This window comes from Rattus rattus, chromosome 8 (assembly GCF_011064425.1).
Source record: "Rattus rattus isolate New Zealand chromosome 8, Rrattus_CSIRO_v1, whole genome shotgun sequence".
Taxonomy (NCBI): domain Eukaryota; kingdom Metazoa; phylum Chordata; class Mammalia; order Rodentia; family Muridae; genus Rattus; species Rattus rattus.
The window spans coordinates 6,626,596-6,653,581 of record NC_046161.1 but is presented as its reverse complement, the minus strand read 5'-3'; the positions used below and the strand labels follow the sequence as shown (position 1 = coordinate 6,653,581).

At 39.5% G+C, this 26,986-nt stretch overlaps 1 protein-coding gene across 1 annotated transcript in view; it reads left to right on the top strand.

The window, feature by feature from the left end:
• Nucleotides 1-26,986, top strand: part of Cntn5 (contactin 5) — a 1,166,275-nt gene that overhangs the window by 417,837 nt on the left and 721,452 nt on the right. The gene's annotated exons all lie outside the window — the stretch shown is intronic.

Sequence of the window (26,986 nt, the reverse complement as noted above, 5' to 3'; positions counted from 1 at the left end):
GGAGGAGCCCATACCCTAGTCAGCTATAGCTCTAGGAGATGTTTACATCAGGGAAAAGGGATTGCCATAGGCCGATGAGATCTGGGGCTCCATCAAATGAAGTGATCAACTGCATGTGGCTAACTGAGAGTTAAATGAGATGCCTCATGGTCTTCAAAACTGGGTGTCCCCTAAGCTAAGCATTCTAAGTTTATCACCCAAACAATTCATTTCATTTCCCACAAGGTACAACTGGACAGGAGACCTTGCAAGACTGGATTCTAAACTGCATTCTTTGTCTAACATGTTCAATGGCACAGTTATATCCTTGAAATGTTTGCCTTTTATCTTAATTAGAATAACTAAGTATTTCAAAATGCTCAAAACACTTCAAATCTTGAGTGTAAAAAGTGAAGCAAATCATGTTACTTATGGTAATGATATTAAAGAAACTGGTTTGACTTTAGTGTTTAATCTAAAACAATTCAGGGGCTTTCGACAAGTGAAAGTAGGAGGAAGAGGAGGAGAAAGAAAAAAACAATAAGAGGAAGAACAAAAGGAGTAAAAAGAGAAAAGGAGGAGGAAGAAGTAGAGGAGAAGAAGAAAAAGAAGAAGAGGAAGAGGAAAAAGAAGTAGGAGAAGGAGAAGGAGAAGAAAGGAGAAGAAGAATGAGAAAAAGAAGAGGAGAAGGAGGAGGAAGAGAGGAAAAAGGAAGAAGGAGGAGGAGGAAGAGGAGGAGGAGGAGGAAGAAGAGGAGGAGGAAGAGGAGGAGGAGGAAGAAGAGGAGGAGGAGGAGGAGAAGGAGGAGGAAAGGTGTTGTGGAATACTGTGGTATGCACTTTTACAAAACACACTTCCTGCTTTGTCCAGTGCGGTAACTCTGGCTTAGCTCTGAGAACATGCTCCTGACAGCCCATATTCCACCAGCTACCTTTTCCTCTTGATTAGCTTTGTTAAACCGCCATCAACTGCCCCATCTTTTCTCTTTCTCTTACCCCCCCTTAACTCCACAGAAGAAAAACATTAGACTGCTTTCGTATATTAAAATTTGCCAGATAATATAATTGCTTGGCACAGAAACCTCTAGCCCTGAACTTACCAGCTAACCTATATCAGCCATCCACTGGCGGTAGAGGCTGCCCATTCTGGTCGCCCTAAGACCTGACGTGGTTGTTGCGTCCTTCTCCTTCCGAAGCCTTGTCCAAAGAGCTCCCTCCCCATCTGCCCTTTCTCCTCCTGAGACCCGGAAGTCCCACCTTTTTCATTTTTTCTAGCAATTATCTTCTGTCTTCCTTATTAACAACCTCAAGAGCCAATTAGGGAAACAACAACTCTCCCTACATCTCATGTTTTCTGTCCAATGAAAAAAACAAAACGAATCAAAACAAAAAACTCTTCCCCTAGATATAAGTTGAACAGAACCATAACAATTAAATAATTTACACAGTGGGAGATATAAATGACATCTAGTCCATCAGTTTGTCAATTAGATGAGGTGCTCTACCATATTTCCCAACTGAAAGAATTATGAATCTATCCGTGGATTATGTTTAGATGTTTAGCCTGTAACATCACTTGAAAACCATGTCATGTACTCTATAACTCACTCTACGTCAAACAACTTGCATTTGGTTATGAGACTGAAACTAGTCATCAACCCCCTCAGAAATTTAAGAACAACTAAATAACCTGAAAACATAGGAAACACAAAGCAGATCTTTGAAAACTTAACAAATTTGTAGAGACAGTTGACTACCTGCACAGTCCTTTATTTTTAAGAACCCAGGAGCGTGTGTCTTCTGCCTTCTGGCCAAGGATCTTCTATCTGAGAGATTTATAATGTAGAGTTATCTAAAGGGCCGCTGATTCTGACTCGGCAAAGCCAGTAACTGACTATTCTGCAAATGTCTTCTTCTCTGGACAGTATTGTCTGTAGATGAAATGGTGACATTTTCGTCGAAAGTCAGATATATATTGAAATCAAACTATTAATTCTAGTTTCTCTGTTATTGTCATTAAAATTGTCACACATGTTTCTCTAGTATCTTTGTATTAATACTAGATACAAGTATCTAATATTAAATGCTGACTTCATCTATGTGATGAACAAGCCATTTCCCATGAACTATACATCCCAAGATAGGGTGCTTGCTGGAATTAGCAAGCATTTCTTAAGACTGACTCAGAGTCAGAATAACGAGACAGTAGCTTTCACCCAAAAGCCTTAATATAACACAACATAAAACTTGGGTTTTGTCCTGATGCCAATGAAGGATTGCTTGTAATAGAGAGCTCAAGCATCATGAACACTTTGATGTCAAGGCTACAGAAAGAACTGGAAGGCATAAAGTTTTAATTCAAGTTGAACAATTGATAATTTCCAAATTCAAGAAATAATTGATAAAGTTTGATCTAAGGTAGTAATGGCCCTGTGAAACTTTAGGGGAAGAACACAATTGGGGAAGAGTTAGGAGTCATGGGACAAGGGAGAGGAGAGTTTCCCCGAGGTGAATGAGTGATTTGTGGACTCACACACTGGAACAAAGGGGAAAGAAGGATTCCAAGAGAGAAGCAACTTCCTGAGTCAACAGTGCTCAGCATGACTGATTGTAAAGGGTCTGGGAACAGGTTAATGTGCTGGATTGTCAACAAACTCTGTTGACAGACATCAAAGTCAGTGGAGAGTCACAAGTACTTATGAAATGACACAGTAGAATTGCCCACCAAGCTATTACTGAGAGGCAAGCATTCAGGATAAGGCCAAACAATCGGGAGATAAATGAAAGATGAGAATCCCACAAAAAAATGACTTCTAAAAATTACATGAAAATGGATTAACAAATTGTTTTATTTAAATATTTTAGAAATTAAAAATTCCTCTGAAAACTTAGTGTGAATTTATACCCCAGGAAAGGTCATTTTTCTATAGTTGCATAACTATGAGATATTTGAAAGAAAAATCACTCAGATTTTTGTGTATGTAATTAACATGTTTTGTATATAAGCATAACACACAAACAAACATACAAGCCCTTATACAAACACACAAATGCCTATACACATACATACAAGACCATTCACATACACATATACATACACCATTATGTGCACTCAGCTGATACATCTACTTATTTCATATTCTTCGTATACTGACCATAGGGTTCTGGTATGATTATTATTATCATTATTATTATTATTATTATTATTATTATTATTATTATTATTATTATTATTATTATTATTATTTTTATTTTATTTATTTGTTTGGGTTGTTCATAAATGAGACTTGGCCGAGCCATTGATTCTTGAGTAAGGCTTATTTTTAGTTGCCCTCATGAGCATAAATGATATCCAGCTTAAGTCAACTCTAAAGGGAGAAAGCATTAATTTGATACAAATCATTCAGAATGGATTTAAATCACTCTATATTGGTTTAACATTTAGTTTAGTGGACAAACTCTTCAGTGGTTTCTTTCCCTTCTACAGAAACCTGATGAATCACAGATGCGCCCACATTCACTGATCCTAAAGGCCTCTTTCCCTGCCACTGGGATACCATGGCTACAATATAACTTATTGTGTCTTGGGCAGCAAGGGAGCACCCATAGAGCAAGAGATCACAGTAAATATATTCAGACTGAGGGTATTGGAGAAGTGGTCACAGTAAAGAAGACTTGCTATTTTTGCAGAAGACCTGGGTTTTGTTCCCAGCAATCATACAGTGGCTCACAACCATTCTAAACTCCAGCTTTAGGGGATGTGGATTTTTCTTCTGAACTCTATGGACACCAGGAATGCATGAAGTATACATAGGAAGGTCACTCATACACATGAGATGAAAACAAATAAGTCTATACCTATATATAACCTGATTACCTACAAGGTCATTAGTTTCATTATTCACTCAGATAATAAGTGTAGTGTTTTATATTTTTTAAAGAATGTCCTAATTTTTGTATGAAATTAGCCACACATGGTTTGAAAACTATATTAAAATTTTATTTGGAGTATATAATTCTCCATATAATACCTTTATGAATAAAATGGATATTAAAATGTTTTTCCTCAGAGTATTTTAATAATTTGATATGAAAACATAAGAATTGTTACACAGGCATTTTGTAGCACTAGGTCTGAGTGTTTTTTGACTCCTCTCCTTGTTCCTCATGTCCCGTTGACATAGAGTGTGGACATACAAATATGTGATGCTGCTTCATATAAACCACAGATGCCTTTGTATGGGGAACATAATTCAGTGTCCTCACAATTTTATGTGGATGAATAAAGAATGTAGAAAGTATGGAGAAAGTGTGTGAAAAATATGAGGAAAGTATGTAAAAGTATGAAGAAAGTATGTGAAAAGTATGCAGAAAGTATGTAGAAGTATGAAGAAAGTATGAGGAAAGTATGAAGAAAGTATGAAGAAAGTGTGTTAAAAGTATGAGGAAAGTATGTAGAAGTATTAGGAAAGGGCATTCTGTGCCTGAAGCCTTACCCCTGATCTCTTATTCACACTTCTCTGCCTTCCAACAGATTTTGCTTTCCACTCTCACTACCCCACCCTTAGCGGAGCTGTTGCAATCAATTGCTGGGGAAGAAATATTATTTCACATTATATTGAGGGACTCCTTCTGTTTTTCAAGAGATGTGTTTTATTTACTTTTTTATAGGTATTAAACTGGGCAAGATTGTTTACTGACTCCAGAACTGATCACTGGATTCCTTTTTGCTGGGGTTCCCTGTGATTGTGAGCCACCTGGTTTGGGGACTTGGATGGGAACTCCAGTCGTGTAGTAGAGCAGCATGTTCTCTTAAATACCAGCACATGCTACCAGTGGCCTAGTCCCTGCTTTTACACAGTGTCTTGCTAAAGATTCCCCTTAAAAGAAAGACATGTGACACACAGCACTGACTCAAAGAGGGTATCAAAGGGCCCTGCAACCTTGGGAGACCAGGCAGTTTACTCTCAGTGGCTCTACTCTGACATGCTGTTGCTTGTGTATCAGTGACAGAGGAGAGAACAGCTGTCACTCTCTCACGATTTTGAAAATAATATGATGTGCAAAGAGTAGATCTTCTTGACATCTTAAGGAATTTTTGCTAACATATCTTTTGAATAATCAGCCTCTTGTCTTTTTGGGAGTAGGCTTAAGTAGCAGTGTTGGAGAGCTGGCAGGATTTCCCAAGTGAGGATGACTCCAGCAGCCTTGGGGGGGGGGGTTGATATTCTTAAATACACCTCTCTGTTTCTTTAAATACTGACAGATGCAGGCTGGGAAGTGATGGACTTACATTCTTCCTCTAGTCCATAAATAGCACAGGGCTTTTCAAATTGAGTTTCTTTGAGTGTTGCAATGATATAAAAACTTGCTGTTATATTCAGGTCTCTGAGAATGCAGCTCTAAGTGACAAGATCTTTTCCTTGTGCCCAGGTATAATCTGGTGAGCCTCTCCAACAGGCACATTCTGCCAGACATATGGTTATTGCTCCATAAATGGATGGCATTCTCTAGGCATGGGGCTAGCAATCGCAGAGTCCAGATTCTGTGTGCTTTCTGACCCTGTGCTCCTTTTCACTTTTCAACGTCCTGTCAGATCAGGTAGAGTGGCTTCTGTTCATGTTTGGCTGAGCAGCAGGAGGTAAGCCCTCACCTCAGGCTACTGCATAATGCATTCTGGCCATCACTCCAAGTACTGCTGACAGCTCCAACATTTGTTGGTGGTGGTTGAACTTGGACTTTCTGATCCTCGAATTTGACTGCGGTAGTCTGTCCCTACTTTAATCATTCCGTGGTCAGTAAGGTGCTCTGGGAACTGTGTGCAGGACAGAACTAAAGGAAAAGTTCTCCCCAAATAGGTATTTCAACAATTGAAGAAGGGAAAAAAATAGCTCTGCATACATGAACAAAGGATGTCTTTCTTCCCTTGTACAATACGTACGGAAGTAACATCTTGACTCTGCTCAAATGAAAGGCGATTGTTGCTCCTTGTATTCATCGCTGCAGGTAGCATTGTTTCCTACTTACTCTGAGCTTCCAGGGTTGCTATTTAAGTGTAACATTTCTTTCTTTAGTGATGCTGGAAAGCGGAAGGAAATGGGTCAAAAAGATTTTATGTAAGTATGGAATATATATATTCCACAAAGTTCAGTATGTGAATATAGTTAAGTAAATAAACATAATCCAATACGTAATCATTATTAATATGACTTTTAAATCACTGTGTGTTTGCTTCATAATAAGTCTAGGGAACTACTTCAACAAAATAAATGCGATCCTAGTAGAACATTGGGTTAATCATTATAGCTTAGATATGTGCAGACGCACAATACCAGTGGGAGAAATGATTACAGTGCAATAGAGAGTAGTTCATAAGTATCCCACAACATGAAAAATTGCTCATTAAGAATGCCCAAGGCAGGTTTGAGAGGATGGTTCAATAGCAAACCAGCTTGTGGCCCCCACATGAGCACCTGAGTTCAGATGTCTAAAGTGGATGCAGAAGCTGGACATGGCAGCGCACATTTGTAACTCAGATGGTTGGTTTGCAGACAGGTAGATTGGGAGCTTGCTAAAGGGTCAGTCTACCCTAACAGTGAGGTCTGGGTTCTGATAAATACTCACACTTAAAAAAATACATGAGAGAGGTCTTGTCTCAATGGCAAAAGCATTTATTGTAAAGTACAAAGGCCTGGATTCAAACCCCCCATCTCACAGGATAAGTCATGTGTGGATGTATGTGCTTGGGACTGCACCATTGTGGAGTAGAGACAAACGTACCTCAGAGCTAGCTGGCCAGCAGCCTAGACAGCACTACAAGCTTCTAATTCAGTAAAAGATCTTATTGCAGGATGGTGAGTAGAGATCAATAGAGGAAGACAGCTGACATCCTGCTCCATCTGCTGCATGCGTGCCCTTGATGGTATGTACTCCCTACTCACATGCTTAACGTCACAGTGCAGAACAGGAGGGAGCCAAGAGGAAGACACTTGAAGTTGATCACGAGTATACACAAATGTAAGGCCATATTCACACATGCGATTGTCACACATACACACATACAATCACACACACACACACACACACACACACACACACACACGCACACACACACACACACACAATCACAAAGTACCATGTATATGTCAAACAAAAATATGGCACCAGAGCCTCATAGTAACTTCTCAGGGTCACTGTACTGCTCTCTCCCCTTTTATCAATAAGAAATATTTTGCATACGTAATATGAGACATATATCTCCATATAAAAAAATAATGCAAAGTATCTTTTTCTTAATAAATACAATAAATCCTAACTCTTTCACCAATCATTTGAAATTAATCTTCAAAATAAGGTAATTTGGACTGTGGCCCATCACAGTAATTTCTTTTGTAAGACTCTTTCTTAAGTGTTGTGCGTGCATGCACATATTTGCACCATGTGTATACAGTGCCGACCAAATCCAGAAGAGGGCAGAAGATCCTCTGAAATTGGTGTTACAGAAGATTGGGAGCTGGAAATCAAACCCGTGACCTCTGGAAAGGCAGACAGCGCCCTTAACCTCTGAGCCTCCTCTCCAGCCAACATCTCAGTGATTTTCTGAGCAGCAAATGGACTCCGGCATGCAGCTCTGTTCATCTGACATGAATAATGTATTTTGAGACTATGACCATGCGAAACTCAGAACAATATTTTTGTATCTGAACATTTAGCTTTGTTGTAATACTTCCCCTCATTTCTATTCTAGATGTTTAAAAACATCAACAGCAAAATTTTTTAAATATTCCAGTCATGATTTATTTTTCTTTTGCTATTTTCCCACTAAATATAAATATGTTTTTCTATTTTAGACTTCAAAGTCATGACTGAATGAGATAATCTATTTGAATCATTTTACATAACAACTCAAAGCCAGGAAATAGCTCAGTCAGTGAAATGCCTGCCTTACAAAAGAAAAAAAACCTGGGGTCCTGGAGCATTCGAAATCCCAGCTCTGAGGTTGCAGAGGCAGGCAGATCCCTAGAGCTTGCTGATCAGAAGAGCTTAGCCTACATGGCACCTCTTGGTTCAGATGAAACTGAAACAAACAAGGGGCAACACCCAAGGTTGCACCCAGGCCTTCACCTAAACCTCCCACACATGCACATGCACCCTCACACACAAACATGCACACATATATCACAGCTGTATATTCCCATGGGATCTATTCAGACATTTTTATGAGTGGTATCTTACTATTTCTGCATTTATTTACTATATTACAGAGCAGCAGAAGTTCTAGTAAAATGAGAGTTAATGTAGTCAAATAGATGACATTTTTATATTCAAAACAAGCTCCCATCCAAGAGATGTGCTCAGTGGTAGGACACAGGCATGGTTTAGAGTCAGCGTTACATGAAATGTCACACTGTTGCGTATAGAGTACAGGGGTGGGAATCAAAACAGTCTGTGCTGGGAATCTGCCACACGTTCCTGCTCGCGTCCCTGGGGGCTTCCGTCATCTTCCCCAGCTTCCGTTTCTCCACTTAGATGCTGGCTTACCATATTCAAAGATTTGTAGATAGAAAATGAAACGTGTTTATGAAAACTAGTTTTGGTTTCTTTCCTAGAATACTGGATGATATTTTAAAGTATCTTATGATTTTGAGCAATATAATGAGAATTAATTTAAAAATATAAATTTATTCTCCTTAAAAAGAATACAGTGTTTCGCAGGTATGTATACCTTTGGAATCTTAATTATCTCATGCTCGTGGTTGGAAGTTATGCTGACCTACATAACAAGGCTCGTTCCCAAGTGAATGAAAAACCTGGGTGTGATGGTTCATATTTGTTACCTCAGCACTTGGGAAGTAGATGCTGGAGGATCAGTGAATGCTACCCACAGCTGCATAGTGAATGTAGGGCCGGCCTAAGGGTAAATAAAACCCTATTTGAAGGTTTTAAGATTGCACATTTTTATATCAAACAAAGCTTTTAAAATAAATATGCTAAGTATAAAAAAGTGTTAGAAAAGAAAACACTTTAAGATGTTGGGTAGATGAGCAAAGACACCTATAACAGGGTAAAGTGGGAGCCGAATGGGAGTCGGATGGAAATCCGCCTGCATAGCGCATTTCGAGACCCAAGTGCTCATGTATATTTCAGAAGCTCGGCCAGCAGCAGTAGGAAGTGCTATTTCAGCCCCACATCCCTCTGACCTGCATCTGTAGGGCAATCTTGTGACTGTTTCTGCTTATTAGTAGCACAGTGCACTCAGAACTGAGGCTAGGTCACCACAGCGCCAGAAAAATGTCAAAACAACATATGTGCTCAAACATAGAGTATGTATAACTTAATAAAAGAAGAGAATGAGATTCATTTTCCATAGATCCCCGTCCATAGCCAAGGAGGAAGTCACTTGCTCTTTACTCTTATGGTGAACAGTAGGGGCATTGGTTACAGAACTGGAAAGAAACCCAAAAACAAGTGACGTTGAAATTGTTTCAAACTTGTACTGACCAAAGCAAGCTTTATACTTTGAAAAACAATATTGAGTAAAATATTGATATGCCATAAATTGATACCATAATGTAGTATTCCAGAGATTTTGAATGGAGCTCTTAGTAAAATAATATAAATAAATACTTAAATGGCACAGGGAGTGTAAATGAAACAAGAAAGCAGTTAGTCATAGTCCTAAATTACTGATTATTTAAATGAAAAATATAATCAGCCTTACATGTTAATCGAATGAATTTATTCCTTATTCAGAAAAAAAGTATACCTAGGACAGTACGGACACTTCCAAACATCTCGTAATATGAAGCACTAGTGCCCAACAGGTAAATGTAGTCACCACTTAGCTGTCAGTTGTGCAGCCACTTGTTAATTTTTCTTTAACCCTCATGCAACTCTGCTTAACACCTCACCTCACTGCTGATCCCCTCTCCTCCAACGGACACGAGAAACAGTAACTATGTCTGTATTGAGCTTAAGTTCACTCGGATTGCCATATCATTTATCATAGTCCTTGTCGTAAAATAAACAGTGAATGAATTATGTTAGAATAAAATAATTTAAGAGCTGGAGCAGAAGGTGTCTGTAGAAAGGAGAGAAAAACATGTGTACACCAGGTATGTAAATTAAAGCCTGCTTGCCTAGCTGTATAATCACTCTGACTCACTCGTTGGAAATTCGGGTTTTATAGCTTTCTGAGAATGAGGTGTGGAAGAGTCACCGTCACACACAGTGACAGAATGACTTTTGGTGAGACTATAAACTGTTAACAGCTTTTTCTTTTTTAAGGTCAATTAGAAAACAGTATTAAAAATTAAATCCCTCTATTTGTTTGATCTAGATTCCACTTCTGGGTAAACCATTGTAAACCTGTGGACAATATTGCTAGTGAGAACTTTTCAGAAAGAGCAGAGTGTCTCTCTGTGAATTACATTTGCTTCGCGGAGAGTCCACTACTTATTTGTGCAAAGTGTGTGTGCATAGATGTTTGTACACATAGGACGAAAATGAATTGCAGATATAAACAGTAAACACTTGGTGGTGGCTCCTTAGAGTTACCAAGGGTGCTACTGACAGTGCCAGTTGGATCTTCATGCCTTTCAAAGTGTTAACACAAACAGCTATATAATGAGATGTCTTTGAGTTATATACTGTATTACCGAATCCACGCAGTATGTCCGTCAGTCAGGAGGCATTGCAACAGGAGGACAGAAGAAGAGACAGCGAGTGACTGAACTAAAGAGGTGTAAAGCTCCGCTGGTCCTGAAAGAACTCAGATTCAACTCTTGCACTTGGCCACACTGGTAGAGCAGATTTTATCATTTTTATTTTTCATAAAAAGAGCAGTTGAAGAAAAGATAAAATAACTAAATAACTGTGGTCTGGGAAAAAAGCAAACATCTCAGCAGACACCAGAATTGTTTCAGTTTAGATAAGTTAAGGAAAAAATATATTACCCATACCCACAATCTGATTGGCTCTAGCAAAAATCTTCATAAAGAAAATTGTCAAATTTCTGAATCTCTAGCTTAGAGAAAAACCGATGTTTTTGTGTTATTGTTATAAAAGCATTCTGCTAGTACAGTGTACATACAGACAGTGGTTGTCCTTGTCACTACTGAGTTCTGGCCCTGTTGACATTCATACTTTATTTATAACAGGAAGTAGTTAATAGGCACTAGTATGCATTTGAGGAATCCGGTAGATTCATAAAGTTCTAACGGACATGTGCTTTGAACTGTGAAATACTAACCTTGATTGTCCCCTTCGGTAGCCAGCCTATCAAAACTGTATTTTGCTGACAGGAATCCATTATTAAGCCTCTCGTGCTTAATTACTAGATGGGTTTGTTCTTCTTTAGTTTTATATGATGTTCTAGTAAAATTCCTGTAAGCCAGAGATGCAAAATATAAAATATAGCTTGTATGGAGCAAATACTCCTTGTCTAAGTAGATGTTACCATTTCGTAAATAACTGCTTTCTGTGCTCTGGGGATGAATATTTTAAAATGATATTGTAGAAAGCCTCAAACTTATAACTCATATGTCCAAACAATGTGTATGTAAAACGAAAAAGACCTTGTCATTCCTGGAAGGTTTGTGCAAGCTGGTCTCCCTGAAGATACTCTCTATACAGAAATTGTGGTTTCATTTAATTGCTTAGGCAATGCTGCAGCTGGTAGAACGGAAAGAAGGTGCTGTCCTGGGGATATGGCTGCACAGCAGAGAGTCCAAATGCTCTCAGGGAACCTGAGTGAGTCGCCACTCTAATTCTAGCTCCAAGGTTTCTGATGGACCCTTCTGGTCTCCTTGGACACTTTTACTCACATGTGCAGATATTCACTCACACACTTGGTAAAAAACAAACTGTTTTTTAAGAAAAGAAAGCAATTTATTAACAGAATTATTGTTTTGACAAAGTTTGTATTCAAATTGAGCTCGTCTCCCACACCCCTCCCATTTGTAGCATCTACCTACTATGTACCACAGTGTAGTAGCCTCAGTATGTGCCATGGTGTAACCTTGATACATGTCATGGTGTTATAACAGGCCTCTTTATTTTATGATTTTAGGCAGGGTTCATGCGGCCCAGGTAGGCATTCAATTTATAATCTTCCCCTCTCAGGCTCTGGCACAGAAAGCATCACAGGACTCAAACTTGTCTTCTGGGCTTGAATTTTTAACTTTAAACAATCTTTAGCAATAAATTATCATTTTGATAATTTTAATGAGCTACCCTCTTTTCGTTTTTGTCATTTTTCTTTTTGAGATAAACTATCACTTAAATGGAAGCTGAGGTTGATGTCACTAGGTAGCACAAGATGGCCCTGAACTCATGGCTATCCTCCTGCCTCATCCTTCTGAGTAAGGAATTACCAGTGTGTACCAGAAGGCTACCTTAGTAGTATCCCCTAACACTGTTCTAGGCTGTACAAATTTCTCTGACAGAGCCCATTTTACAGATAACCTGAATATAAGATTCGAACTACATGGGAAGAGAAGGTCAGGTCTAAGACTACTAGTCTCTGAGTTTCTCTTTTGAGAATGACTCGGGCCAACTGTCCTCATCAATGTCCTACTGCTGTGAGAAGACACTGAGACCAAGGTTACTCTTGTAAGAGAAAAGCATTTAATTGGTGCTTTCTTACACGTTTAGAGATTTGGTCTATTATCATGAGGGTGGGAAACGTAGGGTCAGACAGACACAGTGCTCAAGAAATAGCTGAGGAGTCTATATCTGAATATCCAGGTGGCAAAGGGAGAGAGATAATGGGCTTGACGTGGACCTGTGAAACCTCAAGCTTACCTCCAGTGACATACTTGCTTCATCAAGTTCATGCCTCCTAATCCTTCTTCAGGTAGTACCTGATGTTTAACCACTTAAATATATGTACCTGTGGTGACCTTTTTACTCAAACAACCACATCACAATATAAACATTTCTGTGGAAGTCCACACTGGGTTACGCGTGCACACAAACACACACACACACACACACACACACACACCTGTCCATCACACACACACACATATACATAAACACAGAAGGAGAGAGAAGCAGACGACGGACACAAACAGAGACAGAAAGAGAGACAGAGAGGCAGAGACAGAGACGGAGTATTTTCAAAATAGAAAAACCTACGTTCTAAGAAAACAATGCTCCAATTCTACCTTTATTTTTGTCTGGGTTTTCTGCAAATCACTTAACTTCTTGGAAATTTTTTGACATGAAAACATGCAAGAAGCAGATTTTTCTGTCATGTCATTTGGGATGCACATAAAAATTAGCCTGAGCTATTTTGCTGGATGACATTTTGTAAGGGATTTGTTTTAATCCCAAGTGAAATAATTACTAGTTCATACAATGAGAAATGAGTTGATGCTAATTGTAATTGAAATTATTATTCTTTATCTGCTTGTTTTAAGTTATATCTGGCACGCAATGGAAGGGAAAAGGATATGTAAGTCTCTCTGTATTCTTCTCACATGCCACTCATGCTGCTGGAGTCTAGACAAACACTATCTAAACTTACTCCTTGCATCAGTTTGCACATAGGTGTAATCTTCATTTAAAGATTAACGAAATGCAGAGAGGTTAAACACAGTGACAAGTATGAGAAGTGTTTCACACTCCTCCTCTACACACAGTTACAATCAGTCACTGACCTCTGCCAAAGCTTCCCAGGGAATGTCTTAATGTCAGCCTGCCTTTCATTTGTCTCTCTTGCTGCCTTTGACCTTTTTTTTTTGTTTGGCTTGGACATGGAAATTGTTTTCCCCAGAAAAGGCTGATCTCCCTCACAGGCTTTCTCTTCCTGTGACTCCAAGGGACTATTTGACTCCCATCTTCCCTCTCCATGTCTCCATCTCCCTAGTCTCACAGCTTGGCAGGATCCTCTGTGAGCCTGGCCCCATTCATCATGTGAGCCTTATTTTTAAATGCTCCCATTCTATTTTGTCCTCAGACTTCTCCTCCATTCCAAGATAATCACAGCTCAGGACCTATTTTCTTCTGTTCTCTGTCTAAGTATTTTCTCACCTGCCTTCCTCTGCCTCCCATTCTCGCTGCCTTTAACTGCCACTTCGTCTTAGACTTCATGGTGAAGTGAGCTGTTCCTAATGGGTTCTTCCTGTGATCTGATGACTTTTACACATGAAACCAAAAGGGTTTAAGCCACACAATCCAACACAGAACACCTTAGTTTAGGATAGGAGTTAGCGCTGTGCATGTTTTAAAATATTATTTTATTTTAAACTGTGGATTCTTTGAGGACCAGAGACATGCCGTTTGATACGCACACACACTAAAGGAATGGTGCTATATACGTGCTCCATCGGTAACTCTGCATAGAAACACTTAATAATAAACTCTGGGTGTCCCAAGGAAGGTTTGTCAAGGGCCTTAATATAACTCATCAAAAATGCTTCCTGTGTGCATCTTTCAACAGTTTCAAATATCCAAAGTGAGTCTGCTTTGTGTCATTGAATAATCCCTACAATTTGTACCCAGGAGGTTTGCTGTTCCCTTTGAGATAGGGTCTCCCTGAAGCCAGGCCTCACATTTTCTCAGCACAGAAGTCAGCAGGACCCGGCAAACCTCCCTCCTTCCTGCTTGGAGCTGCAGCTATCAGCACGCACTGGATGCTTGGCTTTCAAGTGAGCTGGGCAGCACAGATTCTAGCCCTCATGATGATGAAACAAGTGCACTTAATTGATGAGCCAGGGCTCTACCTTTAATACTTGTATGTTAACATGAACTAAGATGACATTTATTCAAATGCTGCTTTATATGGAGATTGTGATGGCTATTCCATCCTATTGTCAACTGCATTGGAATTAACTCCAAACTCAAACCTCTGAATAAACCTGGATTTGGTAGTTAACAGGGTCATTTGAGGGAGGAAGACACACCTTTGATCCAGATCATTTGAGGTGGAAAGATGCCCCCCTCACACACACACACACACACACACACACACACACATCTAGGGCACAGTTCCTTGTGTCTGGCTAAAAGGCCAAGAGGAAAAAGAGGATTACTTTTGCTTGCTCACGTTGTTCTTGTTTCACTGGCGTTAGAGGGTTCTGAAGTATGTTAAAGACCAGCTTAGACATCCAACCCTGTGAACTACTTTATTATTGGACATTTTATTGAGAGATAACTGTTGTTAGACTAGCTGGACCACAGCTATAAGCGATCCTAATAAATTCCCTCTTCACATATACATTCTGTCAGTTCTGTTGCTCTGGAGAACCATAATTAATGCAGATATCATCTAGAGTAAACCAATGTCGTATCAGTTAAATTTCAGAGAGAGAAAAACACAAACACAGAGAAAAAGAGAGATAGACAGAGAGACAAAGCACAGAAATGCAAAGCAGGCATGGCAAGATATTGTTTTACCACTTGATGGATGTGCAGATGAGTCTGGGAACACAATCCTATAGTTTATATAGATATAAATGCAGCATTTTGTCCTGTCAATAGAGTTGATATGCCCTGGTTCATGTGCTAACTGGAGGGATGCAAGCTTTTCTGTCAGGTGCCATGCATTTAATATGCTTTTGCCCCCCAAAGAACTAGCAGAATCCCAGACTGTAAATGGGCAGCCAATAAATAATTCACTCTTTTCCTCCCTACATCCACACCCCTGAGTGGCTTTCAGTGACTTCTGCGCCATTCGTACAGCCACCTTCTGTGCCAGTTCACTGAGCTAGAATATTTAAATGTTTCTATATAGCATCTTCGCTATGCTCACGTTGGCTTTTACAGCACAAGACAACCCAGTACAAACAGAAAAGTTTTTGGTGGATTAACAAAACAAAACATTTCTAGTAAATTCTCTTACAGAATAGCTAAAGTATGAAACTATATGCATTTATTATCATGCCAGAAATAGAGAGTGATTTCTTTTTACTCTTCGGTATATAAATGTGTGTGTGTGTGTGTGTGTGTGTGTGTGTGTGTGTGTGTATTTATATATGTACAGTATAATTATGTTTATGGTGGTCCAAGATTAACATCAACCTTCTTCCTGAAACTGGAGCTCGTTGACTATGGCTAGGCTAACTAGTTAACAAAGTTGTTCTGGGATATCACCTATCTCTGGACCCTAAATACAAGGTTTAAGGGAAACTTTCACACCCACTTGGATTCTATGTGCATTCTGGGAGTCCCAACTCAGGTCCTTCATATGTTTGTAAGCATGTTCTCCACAGATAAGTTCCCCCACAAAACTCTGATTACTTAAGGCATTCAAGTAGAAAGCGTGCAAACATGTCAGAAGATATTGCTATACTGTATCCAGCAGAGATCCAGGGATGGCCCTAACTAGGGCAATGAAGGGTGGTGGGGAGATGCAACAACAAAGACGCAGACACAAGAAAAGCTGGGATTGGGTAGCATGCGCTCTCAGATGAAGATGTTGCATACCCCTGGAAGCTCAGGGTGTTTACTATGTATAAACAGGAGACAGAGGCCTGCATTTAGCTGAACAAGGAGGCAGTGTTACTAGATACAGACCAACAAGGAGGCAGGGCTTATCACAGATAGTTGGATCAAAGAAACAGGCTTATCTACTGAAGGTAAGAACAGTCTGTCTAGGGTACACTCTTCAGACTATAGTTATCTGGGGAAGAAAGCTATGGTGGGCATGTATTTTACACACAATCAGCATCCACACATGCACCAGGAGAAGGCCTTGTCATTTGCCTAGGGGCTGAGGCCATCTAGGTCCATGTCAACAGCACACATTGACTCAGCCTCTTTAGGTTAGTAACACTGAATGTATTTAAGGTCTCCTGGGTATCTGCTTCCCTAAACTAGCTCTTTGACTTCATTTCCTTCACACAACTCGCCCACTCTCAGTTCTGAGACAAAATACTTACACTGACAGCTGAGTGCATAATCAAAATACTTGCACAAGAAACGAAGAACTTCTTACTGCAATCACTGAGGAGAGAATATGGGGAGAAGTTGCTGAAGCATTTCATTAAAGGCAACTTAATGCTCTGCATTCACCTCTCATATTTCCTCAACTACTGACGAAGCAGAGAGGCTTGATTCCAGCGCTGTCAGCCCTACCCACGTCAGTCTGAAGAGTTGTGAATGAGCAGCCACACTCTCTGGAGCAATATTTACCCTTAGTCCAGGAAGATGAGGAAGATGAGGAAGATGAGGGATCTCCTTCAAGAAGAAATGCCATGGGGTAGGGACAAGAGTAAAGGTAATACATGCCCTTTCCTCCCTTCTCCTTGCTGAATAATTTAAGACCCAAGGAAGAAACCAAAGTAGTACTTTGGACCAAAACTTTCCGGAACACACTGTATCACATCATGAAGATGCAAAGACAACTTCAATAACATCTGATACATAAGCGTAGAATGATAATTTGGAGCATTTGTTTATGATACCTACAGCTAAAAAACAGGGTTGTGCTTGTAGCTCAGTGTGCTTGATTGACATATTTAAAGCCCTGGGTTTGGTTCTCAGTACCATATTAACAAGTTGTGGCGACCCATATCTATAATATCTATAATCCAGCACATGGGAGAGAGGGAGGCAGGAATATTAGAAGTCCAAGGTTGTGTGCAGCAACATGCTGACTGTATGAAAACTTTCCAAAGAGAAAAACACCACCACCAAATCCAACAAATAGGGACAGCCAATTGGTAAGGTATTTTGTCACCTAGCATGATGACCTGAGCTTGATACCTGGGACCTACATCATAAAATGAACCAATTCCCACCAACTGTCATTGACCTCTACCCATGCATCATGACATGTTTCCATATGTATGTGTTATGTAAGTGCACATAAATAAGTAAATAGATATTTTAAATTATTAAATAATCAAATAAAAAATCAAGTAAAATGATAAATACTACCAATTAGTGAATAAGAAACACTCTTTTAACTTCTTACATGCTTGGAACAAGAGCTTCTAATTGCTATGAATACACAGTTTCCATACTCCCAGTCCACTCCAGAGTTGCTGCATTTAGGTTGGACCTGCCTCTACTGTCTTTCCGGCAGACTCTGGTTAGCAGCTGTACTGGCCAAGAGTATCAGATGGGATAATGGAGTTCTGATCCCAGGGACTTCTACAGGTATCAGAAAGAGAGCTTCACTGACACTAAATCTGTTGCTATGTTGTACACTGAGCAACCCCACCCATTACAAGCAAAAGTCACTGGTGCCAAGAAAGAATATCTTCCTTTGTGGCCAATGGGATGAACAAGGATAGTCAATTTTTGGAGGTAGGCAGATCTCTCATCCAAGTGTGTCAAGGGACTATGTCCTCTTCACTGATCGAGAGGTCAAACTCAACCCAAGAGAAGATGCTTGAATTACACTTAGAAGAGGGAACAAAATAGTCATAGGAGGCAGAGGGAGGGAGGGACATCGGCAGTGGTGAGAGTAAGGGTAGGGGGGTAGGATCAGGTGTACAGAGAGACAGGAGAAAGACACAAGGTAGCTCAGCAGGACCCCCAGTGGATGGATAAGAATACCAACTGACTCACAAAACTTTCGACCCAAAATTTATTCTGTCTAAAAGAAAGGCAGGGACAAAGATGGAGCAGAGTCTGAAGGGATAGCAAACCAATAACTGAGCCCAGCTTTAAACCAAGTCTTAACTGAGTAAGCCTTCCACCGAGCATGTTGAATACCTTCTTCCCTTCATAGTGCCTCTTCCTCCTCTTGGTGACCTTAAGTTATTATAATGTTTAAATGATGGGAGGAGGAGGTTGAATCTGCCATTACAACTGCTGCATATTTGCATTTGCAGTTTTTGCCTGTATCACGGAGGCACTGTTGATCATGCCAAAATCACATTGAAACACTCTACTGTCTGTTGGGGAAAGAAGATTAAAAAATACACTTGTTTTAGTTCTGTTTATAATTGCCAAAAAATAATACTGAAATAATAATGTCATTCAGTATATAAAGTTTCAATTTTAAAAGTGAGACTTTTTTATATACTTACTATGTTTCATCATGTGTATGTCTATGTGTGGGCTTCTGTACCTGAGGGCAGTTGTCCAAAGAAGTCAAATGTATCAGACTGTCTTGCAGAGCTGAAGTTAAGATGGTTGTGAGTGCCCCTATCATGGGACTGGAAAGTGAACGCTAGTCCTCTCAAATCGCAGTATGTGTTCTTAATGCTTGAGTCACCTTTTCAGCCCATCTTTTCTATCTTAGAAATAAGAACTTGTTTAGAGAAAAAGATACTGTGAATTCATGTATGTACTGCCATGTCATGTCCAGAAGGCAGTACTTCACAGCTTTTCTCCTCATCTGCCTGCCCTAGCATTCTGTTTCCTTACCCTTCTGCAAGATTTCCTGAGCCTTGAAGGGTGTGGGGGACACAGTCACTTATGCTCAGCTCTTTTAAAGGTTATGAGTCTGTATTATCCACTGGCCATGCTATAAAACATTTCTATGGCCAAGTTTGAGAGCAGTACAAATCTATGGTATAAACATATGTACTTAGGAGGTTTGAGAATATGACCCCTCCCAAAAACAACAGTAGCATGTTCTTGCTTATGACCTACCTAACCATGGACCAACTATTTTTCAAAAACAAAGTTCCCCTAACCTGGCTTGTTACTTTATCTAATCATTCTCCTTATTTTTACTCTCAAGTCTGCAGCATGTGTGCTCTCCTGATTTTACAATGGGCTGTGAATGCTGATAAACTCTTTTAACCTTAAGAAGAATACACCAAAACAAAACCACTAGCAGACTAGAATATTAACAATCAATTATCCCTCCTTATGCCTTCTTTTCCCAGTGCATATCAGTTGTTCTAGAATGAAATTCATTCAGATATATTTCTGGATAAATTAGCTGGTCCTGGGAATTAGAATAAGCAATATGCTCAGAATAAACACTGGCAATTTCTACCTTGCAGTAAGTACCCTTCTCTGTGTGCTCAGCTCAGTAGTAGGAGTTTAAATCTTGTATAATGACAAGCAAATATTTAAAAAAATTAATGAGACTGTCAACCATGAAGCAATAAAGCACAATGGATCAGGTCCCATTATGAAAAAATTTAAGGAAGCTACAGAGCAGAAGCTGTGGTTTCCTGTTTTCTGTTTCTATAAAATTCAAGGACAGTAAATAGAGAAGTCTTACTCTACTCCAAAGGCATAAACATGTCCTGAAAGTTCTTGGGTGATAATCATTTTACCACCCTTGAACATATATATATTGATAACAGCAAAAAGCTATACCAATCACCAACCTGAAAAGATGGATAATCTACTGATATCATTGAAATATATTAATGTATAAAATGTATATTATATACTATATATATTACATAATATATATTACATTCTAATCATGAACACACACAGACACATACACACAGACACAGACACAGACACAGACACACACACACACACACATTCCTCTAGAGAATTAAAAGAATGTGTGTGGGGGGGTAATGTGTGTGTGTGTGTGTGTGTGTGTGTGTGTGTGTTCTAAATCACATGTAGTTTACATTGACTTAGCAAGCACTTACGTATATTATTATTTTTAACCAGATTATTAATTTCCTACCTTTGATCGAAGCCCCCTTTGTGATTTGAAATATAGGGAATCAGGTGATTATTTGAATAACAAGACTGGAGAATGAACACATCAATTACATTCTAGTGCACTGTTGCACCGGGGCAAGTGAAGATATTCTAGGGACATATTGCTCTCATTTACATAGAGCTTAAAGCAACATATTTCTTTTAATTCTCTAGAGAAATTCACTTAAAAGCCTAAGTTATTTGTAGCATATAAATGAATTATTTAATACCATGTGATGCTATCAGTGAATTACCCATTTTTTTCAGATTATCCTAGCTTTCTGTTCATATTGTAATCAAGGGAACATATGACAAATGAAATAATAAGGAAAGTAAGAACTTTAAGTGGATTTTTTCTAGCTTCTCCCACCTCAGGGCTGGTCCTGTGTGCACACTAGCTTACATATCTCTTTATTGGTAACCTTTCACATGCATGGTGACAACATGGTAGGCTCTCAATGCCTCCCTCATTGATGACCTCCATCATTGTCAGCCTTTCCTTCCCTACCAGTCTGTGGGGAATACTCCCACTAAAGGCAGCTTCGTTACCCTCTCCCACTGGGCACTGTAACTCCCAATGGAGTCCAGGACACTTATCACAATCTGGCTCTAACTAAATCACCCCTCTCCTTTTCTTTCACAACCGACTGTAAAAACATGTGGTCTTCAGTCTTTTACAGTCCCATAGTATTCCTTCCACTCGGTACCTAAAATGACTTTGGTTTCTCTAACTCTTAACACTCATGGGCCACTGTGCTATTTGTGAGCTACCTTACTTCCACAGTAAAGCTGGAGTATACTGAGCTCCCTCATGTGCTTGCACCTCTCACATTGCAGTTGAATGTGGTGAAATAACCATCTAGATTGTGAGAATGGAGAGATTCTTTATGTTTGTATTTTCTGTCGCTGAAACACATAAGAGAAGAAAGACAAACTTGTAGTGTGCTGTGGTTGGTCTTGATTCGTTCAGAAGGATATAGGTGTTGCCTGTTCTAACATAAGAGTCTAATCTAAGAAGGTCTGATCAAGAAGGTAGATCTAAGTGAAAGTGTACTAGAATAAAGGCTGTCTTTGTCATTATTCTGTTGAAAAGACATCATGACTACAGCAATTCTTATGAAAAAAGCATTTAATTGGGGCAGGCTTACAGCTTCTGAGGTTCATCTGATCATCATCATCATGGCAGAGAACATGGCAGGCAAGCAGGCAGGCACAGTGGCCTAGAAGTAGCTAAGAGTCCTACAACCAGATTCACAGGCAGCAGGAAGAGAAAGCCTGACATTGGCTTTTGAAGACTCCAAGCCCACCCCAGTGACTGACTTTCTCCAACAAGGTCACACCCACCCATTTAAACAAAGCCGAGCCCCCAATTACTCTGAAACGGTACCTCACCCTGATCACTAAACATTTCAAATACTTGAGGCTATGGAGGTCATTTCCTATTCAAACTACCACAAAGGCAATCCTCTGCTTACTGAGCACCAAGGCAATATGGTTACAGCAAGGAATACAGAACTTTTGTCTTAATCAATCTTTTACCTGTGTTCCATAAGGAGGAAATGGAACTGTACTGACTGGCTGTACTGACTCAGGACATCTCTCTCTCTCTCTCTCTCTCTCTCTCTCTCTCTCTCTCTCTCTCTCTCTCTCTCTTTCTCTCTCTCTCCTGAGTCAGGGGTTATGAAAGTGTCACAAAGTAGAAATAGGGAACATGATACAAAGAGGCTGTGTACTCAGCTGAGCTCGTAGGAGTTAATTTCATTGGAAATTCAGAGTACGGTAAGATTGATTACAATGTTTTTCTTAGAGGTCCGATGATTGTGAATGAGAAGAATTAATACATAGTTATGATGATCTCAAAGCAAATTATTAACTTGGTTATAGGTCCAGTGAAAGTTTGATTTGTAATGGCAAACATTGAGAAACATCTTTAAGAAAAAAGAAATAAAAGGCCATTTGCACAGGATCGGATATATTTTGTTGTTGATCTTGTTGTTTCCCAAGAAACTTCCTCTAAGAATAGAACGTGGTTGTTCATTTGTTATCAAAGGAACAGAAGTGTACTAACCCAAAGAATGAGCCAATTTTAACTTCATTTAAAAACAATTTTATCTTTAAAAACCAATAAGATTGTATTTTAATGTTTAAATATTTGTACAACTAGCATTATTTCTAAGAAATCAAGCCTCAACTAAGCTTACTGGGTATGTGAGTTAAATGTTCAAATCATTGTGAGTCTGTCTCAAAACTCCATCTGCTAACAGAGCCTGCTTCTGCCTTGCCAATAGTGTGATTCAGTAATCATGAGTAACAATTAATGGGAAGGAATGTGGACAAAGGGAAAAGATACAGCGTGGTCTTGAAGCATTTCAGAATTGAGTTCTTTAAGACCACACTCATTCCAGTTTGCTTGCGGGGACCATATGCAGCCTGATAGCTGTGATGTGGTCACCTCTGATGCTCAGAACTGCCCCAAATACCTCATTCAATTTGTTATATGACTTCATTTCAGAAATCATGCTTTTTACTAAAATCTGAAAGCAAAGAGGTGCGGAACTGGCTTTACAGAGATGAGATATTGCATACAGGAATAGCTCCAAAGGCCTGTGGGTTACTCAGATTTCTAGTCAGCTCAAACAGTGAGCATCAATATGCAGGACAAGCTGGAGTTGATCAATAAATGACCAGAGCCAGCAAGTCAAATTATGATATTTGAGTGTGATGATGATTTCTACTACATAGAAATCTATACTTAACTATACTACTTCTTAACTATAGAAGGCCTGGTGCTTTGATATTAATCGAATTTGTGTTTGCTGGTGTTTTACTGCACTGACACCTCTACCTCTACCTTGTGTGCAGGTTTATACTCTGTGAAGTCAAAGCCATAAAAAAAAAAAAAAAAAAAAAAAAAAAAAAACCAAATCGGGAAGCATAGCACATTGTACTGCTATAATTTCGATTTACAGGATCAAGAAATGACTTTGATGTTTTAGTCACATAGAGAACCTTTGCAGTGCTGTCACAATTGGGTGTGATTAAACAAACAACCTGTGCATTTGTAATTAAGCAAGTGCAGGGAAAACACCAGTGCCCAATTACCTGTGTGCGCATTGTAAGCCTGTTAACATCTCAAATGTCCCCTGAGCTCCGCTGCCCTTTTAACTACAGGCAAAGCCTCCTGTCTCCAGGGGAATGTGGTGTTTGAGGAACTAAGGTGTTTGCTCTCAGGCTAAATGCATCTCCTGCTGGCAGGCTTATCTATTGATTTCGCTTTAATATACGACTCTCTCAGCCAGACTTCTCTCAAGGATTATAATCTAACATTTATTCAGCCCAGCTCTTTCCCCTAATCCAGAGAATATCCTCAGTGTTGTCTGGGTGGTTGGTTCTGCATACCTTTATAACAGTCCCAGGGTGAAGGCACAGAGACATTCATCATATCCCTCTTTATTAAAATAGCCTCCAATCCCTTTATGCATTTGATGATGTTTAAGCACACAGGCACCATGTCTTTAAAATGGTTTCTTGAAAACCATGAAATTTATTCCTGACCAATTGCAACAATATTAATGTAGCCAAGGGGTGCAGGGTAAAATGAATTCTCAGGGTTCCTGGGATGAAGATGGAGGATAAACAGTAATTGCTGCTGCGTCTGTATTCCTACACACAATACAAAAGAAACAACATAAACATCCTCTTCATTTCCCGTGCCATTTGCAAGTATCACTGATAGAGTCCTCAACTTACAGACGTCACTGGCCTGCAGAGCAAGAGAAAGCCAACAGACTGATTGATTGCACAACTATCAAACGGATGCGAACAGAAGAGCTCGAAGATGAGTCACTCACTGTGCAAGACCACTTGCTATGCAAGTCTGATTTCCCAGAATCCCTGTCGAAAACCAGACATCGCTGTGCGTTTCTGTATCTCTAGCATTGAGGGGGATTATGACAGGCCCATACAAGGAGCTCATAGGCAAAACAGCTTTTGATTAAAAGAAAAAACTTGTCCAGACAATAAGGAATAAGGTAGAGTGCAATGAAGAAAGATAGTGGACACATTCTACTACCCCATAATCAAACACAAGGAAAATACACCCGGCCAGAGAAGTTAAACACCTTTTGCAGGGAGAAGTGTCTGGGAAGGACAGTTTATTGGCTAAGCCTCGGGGCCTTTAGGTAACTCATTATAATGGAGATCAGTTTTGAGTCAGTAGCCACACCAAGAGATTAACAAAGGGGTGTATTTACAAATGACTGGACCAGGAAACTCATCTCTTCATTGAGCAAAGTGGCAATTAGAGAAAAGCTGCCTCGTTGTAGTTGGCTAGAATAGAGATATCACAGGACACATTTTGAAAACAATTGAGTCAATAAAAGAGAACTAAAAGTTTGAAAGGTGAGAACTCAGGAAAAAGATAAGACAAAATGAACACACTGAAGGAATTTAAAGAGGAGAAAAACGAAAGAGGAGTGGGCAGTGCACAACCAACCCCTGGACCTGAGCGTTCTGTAGGAATGAAGGCCTGGGAACTGGAACAGATGCTGGATTTCTGTGGCCATTTGTCCAAATCCACTTGGACCCTGCTAGAGTTCCTGGGGAGCTCCAAACACTCTGCCCCCAGCAGCCGACTGCTGGAGCTTATATAGCACCAAGTTTCTGCAGACATTCAACTCCAGGCTTCCCATCATCATAGCCACTATCTCACTGTGGGAACACTAACCAACTGCAGCTATTAGCCTCCTGGGAAGCTGGGAAATGAGAGCTGGAGCTTTGGTTTTGATGAGGACATCTGAGGGCCTAGGGAGCAGTCATCTCCATGAATGTAGAGAAATTTTTCCAGAACCTGAGAAAAGACAGACTCAATCTGGTTATTTAGACAAAGCCCTTCTCCTCCATCCCCACTTTTTTCTTCTCAACCAGAAACAGAATAAAATGAGAAGATCTTGTAGATTAGAGCCAGCCCGCATGCTTCTCCAGTTCATATCTGTGGCCTGAAGACTTAAGTGGGCCTATACGATGTGTAGCATATGGTTTCTGTGACTCAGTAAATGCCATAATATTGAATATAGAAGCAGTCTGATACAATATTACTGGGATAAAGGCAAATTCAATGGAATTTTGTTAAGTGGGCCACAGTTTGGAAGACCAGTGCAAGGGTGTTAGTGTGAAGAGAATTTCCTGGCTTTTGATATGGTCATCCGTGATGATTATTTCACAGAAACTGCTATTTAAAGAATTTTGTATGATTCTATATGCCTTTCCATAGTGCAGAAAGTGATTGTATTTAGCTAAGAATAACTGGCTTAAGCAAATATCCCCCAAAATGCTGTTCAAAAGTCAGGTTATTGGTGTATAGTTATGAAATATTGATGGATGATTCATTCAATGAATCATCATTTGTCGAATCATAGTTTGGATGTTCTGGCATATGAACATATAATATGTATTCATTTTTAGAGAACAAGATATGTTTATGGAAAATTATAATAATATATAAAAGGTGGGGTGGGTGAATAGGAATGGCCCCCATAAGCTTATATATTCAAATGTTTAGCTACTAGGAAATGTTATTACTAGAGAAGAATGAAAAGGAGTGGCTTTATTGGAAGAAGTGGGTTATTGGGGATGGGCTTGGGGTTTCCAATGCTCAAGCCAGGCCCAGTGTCTCTCTTCCTGCTGCCTTTGGATCCAGATGACGAACTCTCAGCTACCATATTTGCCTGTGTGCCCCCATACACTCTATCATGAAGATAATAGGATAAATCTCTGAAACCGTAGGCAAGCCTCAACTAAAGGTTGCTAAGGTCATGGTGTCTCCTCATAGTAATAGAACACTGACTAAGATACAAGGATATAATGTTTTGTTTACCTATTAATCTATCTAATACCTGTATTGTATTTATCCACAAATTTTTATGCTACATGGGTATCTCCCTAATCATATTGAGAAATGTTAAAGCCAGATTTGGATATTTAATGTATACAGGAAAAGTGTATATGGAATGTTGAAGGAATTTGTTGGCTCTAATGTTGAGATGACTATTGAATGTAGGCAAAGAACCAGAGGGTTAAGGGACAATGCTTGAAGACTAGATATTGAAAATATTCTGTGGCTCATGTAAGAGAGGATAAGCAAAGACATGTATATTAACAAAGGAGTACTGGACTATCATGAGCACATATAAGATGTTTGGATGTGTTCAACGAGAAAAGTAATTGAGAAGAGCATGGCTCAAGGATAAAGTAGGAGATGCAGGTTCTTTATGAGACTTGGTGACTTTTCCTTTTAATGCATACTGATACACAAATTAATTTCTTCTTTGTCTCTGCCATAGTGATACAGAAAATTAAAATGAGACAATTGAAATACCACTGTCCAATGCAACTTGGGTCCTATTGAATCATCTAGCAGCACCTCA